This window comes from Lactuca serriola, chromosome 1 (genome assembly GCF_051521515.1).
Source record: "Lactuca serriola cultivar US96UC23 chromosome 1, Lser_US96UC23_V15, whole genome shotgun sequence".
Lineage (NCBI taxonomy): Eukaryota > Viridiplantae > Streptophyta > Magnoliopsida > Asterales > Asteraceae > Lactuca > Lactuca serriola.
Genome location: NC_136408.1, coordinates 51,869,255 through 51,888,992, shown reverse-complemented (window position 1 = coordinate 51,888,992; position 19,738 = coordinate 51,869,255). Strand labels below are relative to the sequence as shown.

The 19,738-nt window shown below is 36.5% G+C and overlaps 1 pseudogene; it reads right to left on the bottom strand.

Annotated features, from left to right (window-relative positions):
• Nucleotides 1–15,459: 15,459 nt before the first annotated feature.
• On the bottom strand, nucleotides 15,460–15,782 carry LOC145088246 (large ribosomal subunit protein uL6m pseudogene; annotated as a pseudogene).
• Between the last annotated feature and the right edge of the window lie 3,956 nt (nucleotides 15,783–19,738).

Below are 19,738 nucleotides of genomic sequence, written 5' to 3'. Positions count from 1 at the left end.
AACATACTCTTTGTCCTCATAACGCGCGATCGTGAGAATGTATCTTATCCATTCGCCAAAGTTCGATCCATCGAAAGTCACTTTTTAACAAAGGCTCATTAGCGTGAATGAGCTAGCAGCAGCGTTGTTTGCGTTAGACATCTACAAATAGAAAAGAACAAAGTTGATTAGAATTAAGTCCCTAATTAAGACCCAAAATGAAAATTTAGGGCTAGGACCCAACAACATTATTTACACATTAGAAAAGGAATGTCGTGATCCAACATGCAAATAATTTGGAGGTAAGTGAATGACGATTCACTAATTCTTCACCATGAAAAACATAAGCATAAGTTTTAAATGTATTGAGAATTCCAAGATTTCTTTGAGATTCATTGAACTTTTCAATGGCATGTTTAAATCTTGATATGCCCCTCTAGTTTGTGAGTGAGATATCGAGGATCACAAAGCGGGTGTGAATAACCATGCAAATCTACATGGCGCCTTCTTTGTTACAATCACCTATTCAATGTGCCGGTAAACCACACACGCTCCACCGAACTATGACAAACAAAGAATCACCCTTTGCCACCTTTTCTTAGAACCAATTAGTGTGCCGGTTAACCACACACGCTCCACTAACATCTAAACAAGGGTGCAAAGTCTAATTTCATGGGATTGCATCAGTTCACTTTTCCTAAAGTAACTAAGATTGGGAATTTTATGAAACATGTTTAGTTACTTTAAATAGATTCATTATACTTATTAATGAGAAGAGGTTTGTCCTATCCTACCCGTTCGGCTAACGACCCTCCACCAGTCAAGCAAGCGGTGGGTGTGAGTGTACACCCATTAAACGTCATTTTATAGGCAGCAACCTTATACCCACCTTATAGACCGGCTTCGTGAATGAGGCCTACTAACGGTAAGACTAGCATTTTTAATCATATATATATATATATATATATATATATATATATATATATATATATATATATATTAAGCTTGTAATAATATATTAGTATAGTGTTGAATTTTAAAATTGTAAAATTGTAGGGTTTGAAATTTAAAATTTTCAAATTAAACTTTTAATCACAAAAATTAAATTTCAAAACTTGAGGACAAGTTTTAAACTTTTTCAAAACATAAGGATAAAATAGCAAATAATATAAATCAACTAATTAGATTATCTCAATTTGATCTTATTCAATTTTACTTGCAAGACAATTCACCAATTCAATTCAAATAAACAATTATTATCATATAAGGAAATTATTATTCAACTAATTGGTAATTATCTTTTGTTTGGTCAAGAATATACTCATATATATGATTAAAATCGGATTTTAATGACCCAAAACAGTTAAGGAAAGTATCCTCAAGAAAAACAGCAAGAAATCCTGAAACTACCTCCTTCTGACGCTCGAACTCGCCGAGTCCACAATAGAACTCGCCGAGTTCATCAGGCAGAATAACAAAAATCGAATTTTTCAAGCAACAAGCGATCAACCAATGCATCAATTCAATAGAAATCAATCAAATATTTGATACCACTGATGGGTTGAGCCATAAGAACTTTCTTATGTGCACATGCAAACCCTAATGCTTGGATCTAGGTTTCTCTAATTGAACATGCATTGTATCCAAGACTTACAATTCTAGATCTAATGAAAACACTTGAATCTAATCATATGAAATCGGATCTAGAACTATACCTTGAATTACTTGCTTGATACTTCTTCTACTTGGAGCTTAGAGTCACAATTGTCACTCCTCTAATGGCTTACAAACACCAACTAGCAAGAGGATGATCTTGAGAGAGAGAGAGAAGGGTGAGAAATCGACTCTAGGGTTCCTTGCCTTGCATGGGTGCTGATTTCCCTCACCCAAGGGATCTATTTATACTATGAGCCACTAGGGTTTCACCTTTAACCCTAATTGAATAACTTAGGCCCTAAGCAATCCAAGATCCTCCTATATATTAGGCTTGGATGATTTTATGGTCTCCTAACCCTAAAATCCGTCCACCCTTATATCCATAAGGATACATAGCCCAAAACACAACTATCACACATTTGACAATTTATGCCCCTTTATTCAATTAACCTCTTTAAGTCACCAGATTAATTCTCAATTAATATATGACTTATATTAATCAAATAACATTATTATTCCTTTAATATATTTTTCTCATAATATATTAACAATAATATCTCTTCTCTCTTAACAAATCATCCTGTCAAGTTGCTATGGTGAAGGCAACCCAAAAGAACCATGCACAATCGGGTCAAGTACTTACCAAATATAGTTATAGCCTTAGGCACTAATCCAACAGAGTTGTTGTTTACGAATTGGTTGTGCACTGATGATACGTAAACACATCAGTGAACATCCTGGTGATCTCCGTCACCGACTCTGAATCCTGCTTCAGCTCCAGGAACTCCTGAGCCAACCTCTTTCTCTCTCATCTCGTGGGACATAATGAGTGCTGAACATCTCCTGAAACTGATCCCAAGAAACCGCAACCCGCTGCGCATCCGAATATGACCCCGTGGTCAATCTCCACTAATCCTTCGCCCCGAGCCTCAACAGGTTCAGAGCACACCTCACTTTCTGATCAGTAGGGCATGAACACGTGAAGAAACACCCCTCCACGTCTGACAACCATCTCATAGCAATAATCGGGTCCTGAACTCCATCGAAGGTAGGGGGCTTCGTATTATCAAAATCCCGATACTGAAAACCTCTACCGGCTCCTCCCCCTGCCACTGCTACAACCGTTGTAGCCGCCGCGATAGCCGTCTCTATAAGAGCTGCATAGCGCTCATCAAAATACTTGATCATGACGGTCTTGATTGACCCGAACAGTTCCGGCAACTCGCCCCGGAACATAGCAGCAACCTCATCATGTAGGATCTCACGAATCCTAGCATCCAACTCGTCTGTGCTCATCTAACCAATAACCTCGGGTGGTGCTGATCCACCATGACCTCCCCCTCCTGCTCCCAATCCTGACCCGGATCCGCTCCCAGCATGCCTCGAAACCACCATACTGATATTACCGCAAAACATCAGATGCTACTCACTAACCCGAGAACCAACTCCCAACCCAGCCCTAGGGGTTGTGACTTCCTTGATACGCGTATGGGTCCTATGCTTTCAGTAGTATGGGCCCATACTACCTTCCACACCTACCCATGTTTGTATCAAGTATCACCACAACACCCTAGTGAAGAACATGCATAACAAGCACTCAACCCTCACTCCTAAAGGAACACTGGAAATCTCATACAGAAAGAAACCATAGGCTAGAAGGCATCATAAATCAGGCAACTCTATCATGCAATTCCTGAAGATCGCTAGCCTAGTACTAGCATGTTGTTCTATCATATCTCATAAACAATTAACTTGTATGGTATTTTGGGGTTACTTACTGGCTCCGGCTGATCGTACCTCCGCATCCTCCTTTACTTATTTTGAAAACAATTTTAAATTCTCTTTTTGAAAACTCTCCTTGATTTGAGACTGGATTCACACGAATGTTCCTCCAATTCACTCAAACCAAGGCTCTGATACCAACTTGTAACACTCTAAAAATTCCAACCAAATTTAAACTTTTCAAAAACCACCCAATTTCATTAAGTTACTACAAAAAGGTTTTCAATACATTTATTATCAGAGTATTCCCAGAACCATATCATAAAACATCAACATGAGGAGCGGTACGATCACGCCTTTGCCTTGCCACGGTCTCCTGAAGTACCTGAAACATTTAAACCACAACTGTAAGCCCAAAAGCTTAGTGAGATACCCCCAAAATACCAACCACATATACCATACACATAACATATCATAACATAACAACCATGCACTTCGGGTCCACTGTGTGACTGGTCCGCCGCACCGGGCCTACAGCCCACCTGGTCCACCCTCCGAGTCTAGACATATACACCGAGTCTACAGTGTGATTGGTCCGCCTGCACCGGGCCTTCAATCCACCTGGTCCAATCTCTGAGTCTACAGTATGACTGGTCCACCCGCACCGGGCCTTCAGTCGGCCTGGTCCACTCCCCGAGCCTCGGCACGTCTGGACCGCCCTCTTGGGGCCTACAGCCTATCCAGACCGCTCGCTGGGACTTCGGGATAACCGGTCTGCCCTGGGTATATTGGCCTACTGTGACATCCCCAAAATCACGGCCAGAAAAGACCGGTTTGTTTATGCTTTATAAAAATCAGAGTACTTCATTTTATAAAAATGTTGCGGAATTTGTTCCCAGAAAAACATGGTAAATACGTTATTAAAACATTTTCGAAGAAACGTATTTATTTCATTTTAAAACGTTTGGGATGTCATCGTTAATACAGAAACATAAGCATAAACAGAACTTACAATTACACTAGTGATCTACATCTCTTTAAATCTCTCTGTGTAATGTGACTTCATATCAACACCTGTGATATAAATAAACTGAGTGGGTCAGGTTGGGAAACTTGGTGAGTACATAGGGTTTTCAACCCACAATAATATAATTATTATTTTTAAACATCAAACAATCAACCCAATTACCCATTCCCGTTAATACGTCCCTAAAACATCTAACACAAGGGACCTAGTCAAAGGACTATCATTGGGATGGAGTATACCTGGTGAGCACACAGTTCACACAGTTCGAATAAACACACAGTTCGAATAAACACACAGTTCGGTTAAACACACAGTTCGAATAAACACCTACAGGTTGCGAGCCTGCTAGTGTTCCACTGGACTGTCTAGAATAGTCCGTGGTTGTCGTCTATACTCCGCTAGATGACTAGATCATCAAGAACAGCTATAACGAGGTCTCTCATTATTTTATTTTGTCACACAGCAACTATTATATCTACCCGTGTTTTACCCCGCACATTATGTAGATATAAAATACATATACAGTTTGGATCACTGAAAACATGTATAAAACGTTCTTCCAATATAGATAGCAAGTATACAGATAATATACACACACAGCACGTAAAATACTTCATATCTATGTGTAAGCTGAAAGTAACTATGCACTCACTTGAGTAGGTGGTGACTCAGCACTCGGACAGCGCTTCGATACTCTCAAAACGATATTCCTTCGATAAAACCTAGTACCGATACCACTAGGGTTTAGTTTAACGATAACCGCGACAAATTAATTAGTCTGACTATTATTAAGCGTTAATAACGCTCAATATAACTCATAATAATAGCCCAAATAATTATTTTAAGGACCTAATAACATTCCTATAATTATTTGAAAGCTATATAAAAAATTGCGTAAGCGTAGCACACTTACAGCGAATTTTATCGAAAACCGGGACTTAATTGGAGCGGCGTTTCAAAACCGAAAAACTCTTTTTTTTTCGGGACTCCGGGAGCCTCGGGGCTTCCCTCGGGAGCTAGGGATTTTATCTAGGGCTAAGGGGTGGTTTGGGGTTGTAGAGAGAGAAAGAAACTAGAGAGAGAAAGAGTTTTGGTGTGAAAATGGAGGCTGACTTCGGACCCTTTTATAGACTGCGAAGCCTCTGTCTACGCGGGGCGTCCAGCAGCGCTACGCTGGGCGTAGCTCGGATAAGGTTGCCAGCTCGCACCAGCTGGCTCGCACCCGGACTCGGAAGGATAGGAGCGAAGGTACGCTGGGCGTATAGGCCTCGGACGCGGGGCGTAAGCGAGGGGTGGCGTGTCGCAATCCGAAGCAAGGACCGTGTTCAGCAAGCGACGGTCAGGATCTTGCCACGTCATCGTTCTAGCATCAGATTTCGCAATTTCGAGTTACAACTTCAAAAATTCGTAACTTTCGCGTACGAGCTCCGTTTTCGACGTTCTTTATATCCACGCGAAGGTGGGAACGTACTCTACAACTTTCGTTTAGACTCCGTCGGCTAATTTTGGCTCGATTTTCAATTTTATATTATTAACGGGCCGGGACACGATTGGTCCGTTAAATCCTCATAACTTCTTCATCCGACATCCGTTTTCGCCCATCTTTTTCTCGTTACGCTACTCTCAATGAGATCTTCGATTCTCGTTTAGGTCGTGTCGGCTAAAAACCGCTCGATCTAATATTCGAATTTCGGGCTGTACACTGCTATTCCGAAACTTCGAAAAATCATAACTTCTTCATACGAAGTCAGATTTGGGCGTTCTTTTTATCGACGCTCTTAGTTTAACATATCCTACGACTTTCGTTTAGATCTCTAAGGCTAAATCTCGCTCTATCGTAAATTCACTATTTACGCTTCCCGGTGCCGTGCCGGTTTTGCCGTAAAACTTCGACGGGCCATAACTTCTTCGTTATAACTCGGATTTCGGCGTTCTTTATATGTACGGAAACCTCGTGAAATATACTACAACTTGGTTAAGATTATTTATTCTAAATAATCTTTTGTCGAAAAGTCGTTTTCGACCCCTATTGCCTCTAATTTGACTAGCCCGGATTTGCGGGCGTTACAATTATCTCCCCCTTAGGATGATTACGTCCCGGAATCATCAACGAAACATGATCGTATAATTTTAGGAAATGCGATGATTGTGAGGTGTGAGCACTAGATTATTTTAGGAATTATGCCTAAAATGCTTTTATGTGCTAAATACTTGTGCCTGATATGCTGTTAGTTGTTCGGATCTATGGTCTGTTGCCGACCGGATCTGGAAACCTTATGTGTGTAGGATTCTAAACGTACGACTACGATATTAGAACTAGCATATAAACGTTTCAGAGTGATAAGGATGATTTAAACGTCAATCCTAAGTAAAGGTCTAGATTCACCTCATTCGGTGTATAGATCAAGATGGTAAGAACACGTAGCGGGAACGTGAATGCAAATGGGAACCGAGATCAGCCCCCAGTGATTGAGCAAATACCGATGATGGAAGCCATTGCTGAGCCAGTCACAATGGCCGGAGTGCAAGCGATGATCCAAGCGATGTTGGATCGTCAAATGGAGGAAACTAGACGTTTGCTCCAGCAAAATCGAGAGGAAGCCACTATTCAGATCGAACGGCCCGAGTTGAATGAAGGGCAGACTGAGGAGGAGAACTACAGTGGGACTGTTGGTCAAGTCAACCCGCCAATAGTTCGACAAAACAACCAAGATGACGAAGTCGAGAGGAATGGATGCAAGTACAAGGATTTTCTGACTTGCAAGCCATCAACTTTCACTGGAAAGGAGGATCCGATTGGGGTCATGGATTGGATCTCGGAGATGGAGTTAGCTTTCATGACGTGCGGTTGCAGAGGAAAACAACAGACCACATTTGCAGTGCGTCAGTTTCGAGGAGGCGCTGTACGTTGGTGGAATACCTTGGGGAAAACTCTGAGCCCCAATGAGCCCCTGCAACTAACATGGGCAGAATTTCTGGTGCAATTCAAACGAAAGTACTGCTCAGCTCAAAACCTGCTTGAGCTAGAGAACCAGTTTCTAACCCTGAAGAAGGGAAGCATGTCTGTTGATGAATACACCAACAATTTCACAGAGAAGATGGAGTTCGCCTTACGTCTTGTTCCGGATGAGATGACGAAAATCGACAAGTACGCAAAGGGACTTCCATGGGAGTACGCGGTGCCAGTGCGTCAGGCACCTACTCTGGAGGCAGCTATCTGGGCTGCCAAGTCTGTGGAAGATATGATTAAGGGAAGAGCTGCCAACAAGATTGAGGTTGGCGAAAAGAGGAAGTTTGAGGAATCTACGAGGCCCAATAAGAAGATCAAGTATGGTTCAAAGGAGTCTAGCGGAGGAGGAAACAAAGTGAAATGGTGCGAGAAGTGCAAGAAGAATCACTTTGGGAAATGTAGCGAAGAAGTGACTTGCTACAAGTGTGGGAAGACCGAACATTACGCCAACGAGTGCAAAAGGGTGTGTTATGAATGCCGTGAAGAAGGGCATGTTGCTAAGGATTGCCCGAAAAAGAAAGAGGCGGCAAAACCAAACATTCTGCCGAAGGCAAGAGCATTCCATATGATCCTGGATGAAGCAGATGACAATGCGAGGATTCAGGAATGACGGCTTGCCATCCAAGGATCAAGTTATAAAGTAGCCATAGAATCATATGATGTAGCCTATTAGAGGCATAGTCTAGGGTGAACTTGAACACCTATGTAACCGTTTTAAGAAATAATATGAAACCTTTGTTTTGTTATCTGATGTGTTAAGTTGTTATGTGGTTTTCTTGTATGGTGACTTGGAAAGACTGCGGGACAATACTTGGAACGAGTATGAGTAGGTGTGAATGGTAGTAGAGGCCTATACTACCGGAAGCACAGGACTCACACTTGGATCAGGGAAAGTCACAAGGTTACCGACAAGCTAGAAATTGATTTCGTTTTATTCAAGTATGTCGTTACCATCGTTTCGGTAATGACTAAGAAGATTGTTGATATTCCGACCCTTGTGGTCATATCAAATCAAGTCCGACTACGATGAGTATGTTGTGTGGTTCAGAGAAACAAGTTTGATGTAGCGTCCGACATTAAACCAAACAATTGAAATCAAAGAGATCAATAGAAATATCGCGCTCGTTGTTAAAGAAGTTGGTAGCTAGAAATGCCTAATGTTAAAGTGTGATTATATCACATTAGAACATGAAAGAAGGCATAGTCTGTTTTAGAATTTAACTCTAAGAGACCTAAGCCTAAGTGTTGCAACATACGATGATAGGTCATTAGAATATGACACATCGATCCATAGTAGTAATAAAAGAAGTCATCTCAAGTTCGTATCCAGTAAGGATCGAGATTTTGACTTGAAGATCATAATTTGGAGTCTAGCCTGAGGAAGAGAGCAGGTGCACGATCGAGTACTACATACAGTCAATAAGTCTGAGAGATAGACTTGAAGGAATGTAGAAGTTATAATTATTACCTAGGATGAAGAGACGACATATGGAGTCATTATACGATCATGTTTCGTTGATGATTCCGGGACGTAATCATCCTAAGGGGGAGATAATTGTAACGCCCGCAAATCCGGGCTAGTCAAATTAGAGGCAATAGGGGTCGAAAACGACTTTTCGACAAAAGATTATTTAGAATAAATAATCTTAACCAAGTTGTAGTATATTTCACGAGGTTTCCGTACATATAAAGAACGCCGAAATCCGAGTTATAACGAAGAAGTTATGGCCCGTCGAAGTTTTACGGCAAAACCGGCACGGCACCGGGAAGCGTAAATAGTGAATTTACGATAGAGCGAGATTTAGCCTTAGAGATCTAAACGAAAGTCGTAGGATATGTTAAACTAAGAGCGTCGATAAAAAGAACGCCCAAATCTGACTTCGTATGAAGAAGTTATGATTTTTCGAAGTTTCGGAATAGCAGTGTACAGCCCGAAATTCGAATATTAGATCGAGCGGTTTTTAGCCGACACGACCTAAACGAGAATCGAAGATCTCATTGAGAGTAGCGTAACGAGAAAAAGATGGGCGAAAACGGATGTCGGATGAAGAAGTTATGAGGATTTAACGGACCAATCGTGTCCCGGCCCGTTAATAATATAAAATTGAAAATCGAGCCAAAATTAGCCGACGGAGTCTAAACGAAAGTTGTAGAGTACGTTCCCACCTTCGCGTGGATATAAAGAACGTCGAAAACGGAGCTCGTACGCGAAAGTTACGAATTTTTGAAGTTGTAACTCGAAATTGCGAAATCTGATGCTAGAACGATGACGTGGCAAGATCCTGACCGTCGCTTGCTGAACACGGTCCTTGCTTCGGATTGCGACACGCCACCCCTCGCTTACGCCCCGCGTCCGAGGCCTATACGCCCAGCGTACCTTCTCTCCTATCCTTCCGAGTCCGGGTGCGAGCCAGCTGGTGCGAGCTGGCAACCTTATCCGAGCTACGCCCAGCGTAGCGCTGCTGGACGCCCCGCGTAGACAGAGGCTTCGCAGTCTATAAAAGGGTCCGAAGTCAGCCTCCATTTTCACACCAAAACTCTTTCTCTCTCTAGTTTCTTTCTCTCTCTACAACCCCAAACCACCCCTTAGCCCTAGATAAAATCCCTAGCTCCCGAGGGAAGCCCCGAGGCTCCCGGAGTCCCGAAAAAAAAAGAGTTTTTCGGTTTTGAAACGCCGCTCCAATTAAGTCCCGGTTTTCGATAAAATTCGCTGTAAGTGTGCTACGCTTACGCAATTTTTTATATAGCTTTCAAATAATTATAGGAATGTTATTAGGTCCTTAAAATAATTATTTGGGCTATTATTATGAGTTATATTGAGCGTTATTAACGCTTAATAATAGTCAGACTAATTAATTTGTCGCGGTTATCGTTAAACTAAACCCTAGTGGTATCGGTACTAGGTTTTATCGAAGGAATATCGTTTTGAGAGTATCGAAGCGCTGTCCGAGTGCTGAGTCACCACCTACTCAAGTGAGTGCATAGTTACTTTCAGCTTACACATAGATATGAAGTATTTTACGTGCTGTGTGTGTATATTATCTGTATACTTGCTATCTATATTGGAAGAACGTTTTATACATGTTTTCAGTGATCCAAACTGTATATGTATTTTATATCTACATAATGTGCGGGGTAAAACACGGGTAGATATAATAGTTGCTGTGTGACAAAATAAAATAATGAGAGACCTCGTTATAGCTGTTCTTGATGATCTAGTCATCTAGCGGAGTATAGACGACAACCACGGACTATTCTAGACAGTCCAGTGGAACACTAGCAGGCTCGCAACCTGTAGGTGTTTATTCGAACTGTGTGTTTAACCGAACTGTGTGTTTATTCGAACTGTGTGTTTATTCGAACTGTGTGAACTGTGTGCTCACCAGGTATACTCCATCCCAATGATAGTCCTTTGACTAGGTCCCTTGTGTTAGATGTTTTAGGGACGTATTAACGGGAATGGGTAATTGGGTTGATTGTTTGATGTTTAAAAATAATAATTATATTATTGTGGGTTGAAAACCCTATGTACTCACCAGGTTTCCCAACCTGACCCACTCAGTTTATTTATATCACAGGTGTTGATATGAAGTCACATTACACAGAGAGATTTAAAGAGATGTAGATCACTAGTGTAATTGTAAGTTCTGTTTATGCTTATGTTTCTGTATTAACGATGACATCCCAAACGTTTTAAAATGAAATAAATACGTTTCTTCGAAAATGTTTTAATAACGTATTTACCATGTTTTTCTGGGAACAAATTCCGCAACATTTTTATAAAATGAAGTACTCTGATTTTTATAAAGCATAAACAAACCGGTCTTTTCTGGCCGTGATTAAAAGCTTGTGATTTAAGGTCTCCAACATTGTCAAGTTGAATTTTCTTAACTGAGTAATCGGGAAAATGTGTTCTTAGGCGGATTATTTGTGCATGTAATCTTGCAAAAACGAGATTACGACTAGACAACAAGCATAACTATGACCATCTAGTTGATGCGTCAATTAAAACCATAAAATATCTAAATGGTCCAGATGGTGGATAAATTGGTTCACATATATCCCTTTGAATTTTTTCTAAAAAACTAGGACTTTCATACCCAGATTTGTTTAATGATGGATGGGAAATTAATTTTCCTTGAGAGCATACAACACAAGACAATTCATTAGCTTTAAAAATTATCTGGTTTTTCAAGGAATAACCACTTGAAGTTTCAATTATTCTACACATCATAATTGATCCGGGATGGCCCAACTAGGCATGCAAAACTTTGAAGTTGTTATCATACCTTTTATTTTCAATAACATGAGATTCAATCATTCTAATATTTGTATAATACAATTTGGAGGACAATACGAGTAATTTTTCCAAAAGTCTTTTCTTACCCGATATAATTTTTGTAATGTTGAGATAATCTTTATTACCATCATTAGTTGTTTCAACATGATATCCGTTAGACCGGATATCCTTAAAAATTAATAAACTTCTTAGTGATTTTGATGAAAATAATGCATCATCAGTTGTAATTATTGTCTCTTGTGGTAATATTATATTCGCTCTTCTGGAGCCTTCAATTAATTTTGCATTACCCGTTATTGTATTAACATTTGCTTCTCTAATTGATAAGTAAGTAAAATAGTTTTCATTATTAAAAATGTTATGTGTTCTTGCACTGTCTCCAAGACATATATATATTTTTTTGCGAATGTCCATATTTCTCTTCAATAAATAAATAAAACATAAGAAACATTCGACTGAGAGAAATAAAGTCATATTTTATTACTTTGAGAAGATTGTGATGACATCATTTCTCATGGAATGAATATGACATAAAAACGTAATAAATGACATGAACCAAAACTACATATTATTCTTTCATCACTATACATAACACCAATTATCCCTTTTGGGTAGATAACAAAATCGCCAACATCAAAATGTGTCATTTTTGGTTGATCTTTGTGAAAATCACTCTTAATAAAATTTGTTTCTATATTTTATTTTTCTTTAGATTTAAAAGAAGTTTGATTAAAATCAACAAAATGCTTTAGAGAGCAACATGTACGAGACCAATGACCAGTCATTCCACATCGGTGACAAATATTTTCAATTTTCTTTTTGCCTTGACCACTTTTATCATTAGGATGTGAGTTTTTGTTATTTTCTAACTTCTGGTGGTTACTTGCAATCTTGTTATTATTGTTATGATAATTATGACGATCTCCACGACCTCGGTTAGACCCATGATTATTATGATTATATGATGTTGCATTCACTTCAAGAAATAGACTAGAACCGGTCAGGCGTGATTGATGGTTTTTCATCAATAGTTCATTGTTTTGTTTAGCCACTAGAAGACATGAAATTAATTTAGATAATTTTTAAACCTTTCTCATCATATTGTTGCTGCAGAAGCATGTTAGAGGCATGAACAGTAGAGAAAGTTTTCTCTAGCATGGTTTTCCATAGTGAAAATACTAATCAAAATAAAGACTTACATGCTAAGCAATCTTAGTTAAGAAATTTTATAAAATAATTTGTAAGCATTGTACATGTAAACTTATAAAAAAACACATACCTGGAAATGACAAGAGTAATAAGGAGTTAAAGCTCTATGGTAGAGTCGTGTTGATAATGTGTTATAAAATATGATCAAACAACAAGATAAATTATAGAGTAAAGAAAGACATGAGAGTGAATATAACTTTTATTCCAATACTTGTGATGAAATCATCAACTTTCTAATACATATGGCTCACTATTTATACAACCAAAATAAGATGAAATATGAATGCACATTATGATGGTGCATTATTACACTCATAAAACACATTGGAATGATTGTTACTAATGCTAAATAATGATAAAGAGTTATGAGAGAAACAGGGAATCCAATGGTCATTCATAAACTAATATTTCATAACATAAATGAGATTTTTAGAGTTCTTAATCTTTTGGGTTCTCATTTGAACATATATATATATATATATATATATATATATATATATATATATATATATATATATATATCTTGTTTAATAAATAAAGAAATTTTTGCCACATGTCACATTCTCATTGATTTGGCCACATGTCATTTTGTGCTTGTTTTCAATTAATTTTTTTTTTCCACATGGCATTTTGTGGTTTTTTCATTTTATTAATTTCCATATAATATTTAAATGTAATAATTACAATAAATGTAATAATAAATGCATATCAATTTCATTAGTTGACTTCTTTCTAATTTCAAGTTTTCTAAATTAAAGTTTCATTACTTTCCTTTTATTTATTTATCTAAATTATTTGTTTAATTTAAATGAAAAACAAACAATTTAATTTTAATAATTCAATATTTTTCCTTTTTTTTTTTTCTTATAAATTCAAATTTCTTAAATGTTTAGAATTATATATATTTTTTCTTTAAAATGAACCCATGTAATACATGGGTCTTACACCCACTCTCTCTCTCTCTCTCTCTCTCTCTCTCTCTCTTTCTCTCTTTCTCTCTCTCTCTCTCTCTCTATATATATATATATATATATATATATATATATATATATATATATATATATATATATGGGCAATATGATATTTTGGAATTTATATAGACATTAGCGAGACAAAGATGATACTTTGATGTTTATATAAGACATATTTGAAATTCTACCTAAATAATCTCACAACTTGAAAAAGAAAACATAAAAAATTAAAACTAATGATTTATTAAAGATTCAAGATACAATATATCAGTATGGATTTATAGATTACACTAATACTTATCTCCAGATTAATGAGAAGTTTCCTAGAAAGTAATGACAAAGATTACAAATAAGATATACAAATCATTTGGTCGAATTTGAGAGAACTTTGGTATTGTTTTGATAATGGTACGATATATATATATATATATATATATATATATATATATATATATATATATATATATATATATATATATATATATATATAACAAAGAAGTTGGATTATATAGGGGCGTTCGTTTTGCATTTCATTAGTCACAAAATCTGTTTTCGCTATTAACAAATCAGAATGTTGAAAATATGGTGAAACAAAACACCTCACTTTTGGTCATTTTGTGATTAGTTATCCCCTCACTATTCTTCATATCATATTATCAAACCACCGTTACCTTAGTCGCAGGGGGTTTTAAAATCCCTTACAGAACCTGTTCCCACGAGTATCCGTTTCCATATGGAAGGTATTTTTACAATATTTTTGGGTTCAAGCACTACATGTTTTACCCTTTAGTTTTCATTAGCTAGGGTGGGGAACCCCATCCAACATACCAAGTGTGCACGAAATCACCCTATATTTAACTATTTTTATTTATAAAACGAAATATTAAACTTAGAATAACCATAATGTAATATATGTTCAATATTTTAATAATTAGAGTAACATGTAAAGTTAAACGAAATAAACGAGTGAAAAATATGGTAAAGGGAGGATTTTAGGTCAAACGGAAAGATTCAGGGGAACAAATAGGGGCAATAAGAAATTTCTTAGCGCGAAGACGGTGGTGGGAAAACATGGGATTTCGGGGTCGGGGGTTTACCCATCATTCTTTTTTGCCTCATTGACATCCCTACCTAGTCAAACCAATCACCACCTATTCCCCTCCCCCCAAAATAGTTAAATGTGATGCCATCTTCACCCATTCCCCTTCATTCTCCATTGCTCACCATCTAACCCTAAACCCTAGGCCTAAGCTCTCATATTTTTATGATGTTCATAAAACTAAAACCAATTTGCAGCGTGGAATTAGGAACAAAAAAAAGGATTTATCTAAGCAACGATTACGGTCACAATAAGTTCCACCCATATGCATGGGTATCAATCTTTCGTAGGATTCAATGGTCAAAATCAAAATATAGGCTATAACTCTCACTGCACTACGATTTTATGTATCAAATCATAAATTATTCAACAGTTTAAGGACAATATCAAATCATAAATTATTCAACAATTTAAGGAGAAAATATAATGTTTCAATCTCAGAAACTAACACTGCTGATCTCCAGGGTGTCACTTTCATCGTCAAAACTATTTTGATTTCTTTCCCTGTTTCTTCTTTTTAACTTCATCAACATACATAATACCTTTCCCTTTGTAAACTTCAGGGGGCTTACAACTGCGAACAACAGCAACAAACTCGTGCACCCTTTGCTTGTCGATTCCAGTGCAACATACAATATTAGGCTTGAAACAAAATACTCGAACTGCATGAGGAACTGTCAATTCCACCTCATGACTGTAACCCAATTTCAGAAACAAAAGACGCCCTTCAGATTCAACTCTTGCTTTGAAACCAACTCCCACTATCTTTAGAAACCGAAAGAACTGAGCTTCCATTTCACTAATTTCTGCTAAAAGTAAGAATTGTATTGGTTAAGATGGGGAAGAGAATATTAAAAATACCAAAAAATTAAGCCCTTTTCGTTGCAAACATTTGAAACTTGTTAGATGGTTTTCCACCATTACTTTACAGAAAATTGGCTTCAGTCACCATTACTAACTCCCAAAGCAAACCCCAGTTTCTTGATTCTATTGCGAAGTATTTGTCATTATACCTCCTAAGATTTCACATCATTCAAAATCTAGATCAATAAAAACAATCTGCAATTCCATTAGTAATTTCATGAAATTAAGCTCAATATCATAATGAAAAATTCACGAACAACGACGACTTATATGTGAAATTGATGAAAAGAATAAAACATAAATTTTCTGGCAATGCACGTGCATTTACAGTGGGATGCATCAGAACATATCGAAATCTGATAGCAATGAAAACCCACGATAAAGAAAAGGAGAAACCTGAAAATTATCTTCATTCTTTGTCTTTTTTCCTTCTTACTGAAGAATGTTCAGCAATCTTCATGTCTTTTAGGTGTTGTTTGTTTTGGAAGTGGTTAAATGTGTTTTGTCTTTTTCCAAGTTTGCGGAAGAAGACGTGCACTTGTGAAACGTCTACCCGTCAGAAGGGAAAAATGCTCAAAAAGTACTTTTGTAGAAAAACAAACGAGGCCTTAGTATGTCTGATATCGCCAGAATACTACAGAGGATAACGAGAGACGGCGAGGACACTTCACCACCTGAGGGTACAGTTACGGTTAAAACGTATATAAACAAACCAAATTCGGCTAGTTCTAAAAAATAAAATAAGCAAATGTTTATGCCAATTAAAAAAAAATAATAACCATTTTTTTAAAATAGTCAATAGGTCAAATATGAGCCCAACCTGTTTTGCTTGCATCGTGTTATGGACTAAATAACCATTGTTTAAGGTATTTCGAAATCTATATCGAAATAGTTTGTATTTTCGGCTACTTTTGCTAAGAAAAAAATGTCATCCGATTTCGGTGGATTTGGGGTTTTATGGGTAAGTTCTTGGTTCCTTTAGTTGTATTTGTATTTTTTTATCAACGATATTAGTATAGTCTAAAATGCGAATAATATATAAAATTTAGTGTTAATTCATATTCAATGCCTTAGATAGCTAGATAGATACTTAGGTGGCGTTTGGTTCGTAGAATTTTTTTTAAAGGAATGGAATCTTACGAAGGAATTGGAATATGAAGGAAAATGAATTGGAATTTGATATGTGTTTGGCTGACATGAAAATGAATGTGATTTTTGTTTGGTTTATTGATTTGTCAAAGGAGAGATAATTTAATCAAGTATTTGATTGTGTTTTGAGAGAAGATCACGTAGATGATTTGTACATGGAAAGAAGGTCAATTTTGTGTTTTTTATGAAAAATATCTCATGGAATCTATTTTCTTGATGATTTACTAGAGAATTGTAATTCACTCAAATACGGAATATAATTTTAATTAAGGAAAACAAATTCCTTTTCTTTGGTAAGCCAAACACACTTTGCTATGGATTTTAAATTCCGTTTCCTTTAAATTCCTTGAGAATCCATCAACCAAACGACACCTTAGTCTTGGTATCGCCTCACTACATCAAATAACTAATTTTGTTTATTATAAGAATCGCATACATAGAACTTTTCCTATTCTAAAATATGAAGAACAAGTTCTTAATACAAAAAGCGGTTTAGAATGTGTAGAATAATCTAATTCGGAATGACATAAAGTGTAACTCCTTTTAATTCAAGCCAAAATTTTCATTTTAAAAAAAATAATTTATTATTCAATTTCACAATTTACGAAGAACTTAGATAAACCATTTAACTCAAAACATTTATCAGAGTATCATCAAATTTTAACATGTTCACAAATCTCCCTTGGATGCGATGCAATCGAGCCGTTGTAATATCCCAAAAATCAAGGTTAACATTGTTGGATTAGTGTCTAAGTCCATAACTATTTTGGTATGTACTTGACCCGATGGTGCATGGTCCTTTTGGGTTGCCTTCACCAAAGCAACTTGATTGGAGAAATAAATAGAGAGAGAGAGGTTATTATGATTTATTAATATGTTATAAGAATAATATATTAAAGGAGAAATCATATTTGTTTAATTAATATTGGTCAATAATTAATTAAGAATTAATTTTGTGATCAAGTGTAATTAATTAAACTAGAGGGGCTGAATTGTAATTATGTGATAGTTACAAAATAAGGTAAGGATTATCTTAAATATAGGGTGAACGAATTTAAGGTGATAATGCGTTAGAATTTGACTAGGATAAGGGTTTCTAAGACTTATCTTATGGTTGCTTGGTGGGCAAGCAACTAGATAAGGATAATGACTAAAACCCTAATCTTTACAACTATATAAACCCCCTAAGGCACATGAATTCGTCTAACCCTTCCCAAGAAGTCCTAGAGACGAATTCTAACACCTCTCCTCTTTCTTTATACCTTCTCCACTTGCTTATGGTGTTTGTAAGCCATTAGAGGAGTGACACTTATGACTCTAAGCCTTCCAAAGTCAATTCAAGGAGGAATTGGGATTGTTATTGCTACATAACAATCAAGGTAATATCATAAACCTAATTATATGTTAATATTGATTTCCTTATGCTAGAATTAGGGTTTATAGTCTTGGATTCAAAGCATGTACAATAGAGAAACCTAGATCCAAGCATTAGGGTTTGTATGAGCACATACGATGTCTTATGACCAAAACCCATCAGTGGTATCAGAGCCTAGCTTGGTTTCAATTATATTGATGCATTGTATATCTAAAAAAATTCGTTTTTTGGTATTTTGGGGCTGGACTCGCCGAGTCCATAGCTGAACTCGCCGAGTCCAAGGTGACTCGACGAGTCCAGGCTTGACTCGACGAGTCAACTCGTCAGATAGAGCTTATCTCGGGATTTCTTGCTGTTTTTGCATTGGGATAGTTACCTTATCATGTAAGATCAATATTAATCCGATTATATGATATATTTGACTATAATTTTGATCTAATTGAAGATATTTATCAATTAAAAAGATAATTGTTTCCTTATAAGATAATTGATTAATTATTTTTGACTAAATTGGTAAATTGTTTTGCAAGAAATCATTAAACAAATCAAATATGGATAATTATGTGATTAAATGTTAATTTAAATTATTTTTTATTTGATCCTTGTTGTTATGAAAAGTTTCATATTTTCCTCTTAGGTTTTATAGTTTGAATTTGAACCCAATAGTTTTGTTGTTTTGAAATTTAAATAGTTAAAACCCTAATTTTTTGAAAAAGGTTTCAAAATTTGCCCTCAAGTTTTGGAATTTAAATTTTGATTAAATGGTTTAATTTTGATGTATATTTAAATTCTAAACCCTAATGTGTTGAGATGTTTCAAAACTTGCCCTCAAGTTTTGGAATTTAAAAGTTGATTAAAAGTTTAATTAGGAATGTTAAATTCTAAAACTCTAGTATTGTTTTGAAAAAGTTCAAATCACACCCTTATGGTTTTATTAATTAATTAAGGTGTATAATTAAGAGAAAGTTCAATCCATAAAAGTTTAGGTTTACAATTTAATTGAATTAAAGGTATAATTGTTAAATTAGACCACCTAGTATTTTGAAAGTATAAAATACACCCTATACTATATATAGCATTAAAAGTCTAACATTATATATGTGTATGAGTAAAAGTCAGTCTTACCGTTAGTAGGCCTCATTCACGAATCTAGTCTATAAGGGGTGTTTAAGGAAATTGCCTATAAAATGGCGATTGAATGGGTATCCACTCTTACCCACCGCCCTCTTGACTAGTGGAGGGTCGTTAGCCGAACGGGTAGGATAGGACAAAACCTTCCATTATAAGTATAATGAAATATAAAAGTAACTAAATGTTTTCATAAAATTCCCAATCTTAGTTACTTAGGCAAAAGTGAATTGATGCAATTCCATGAAA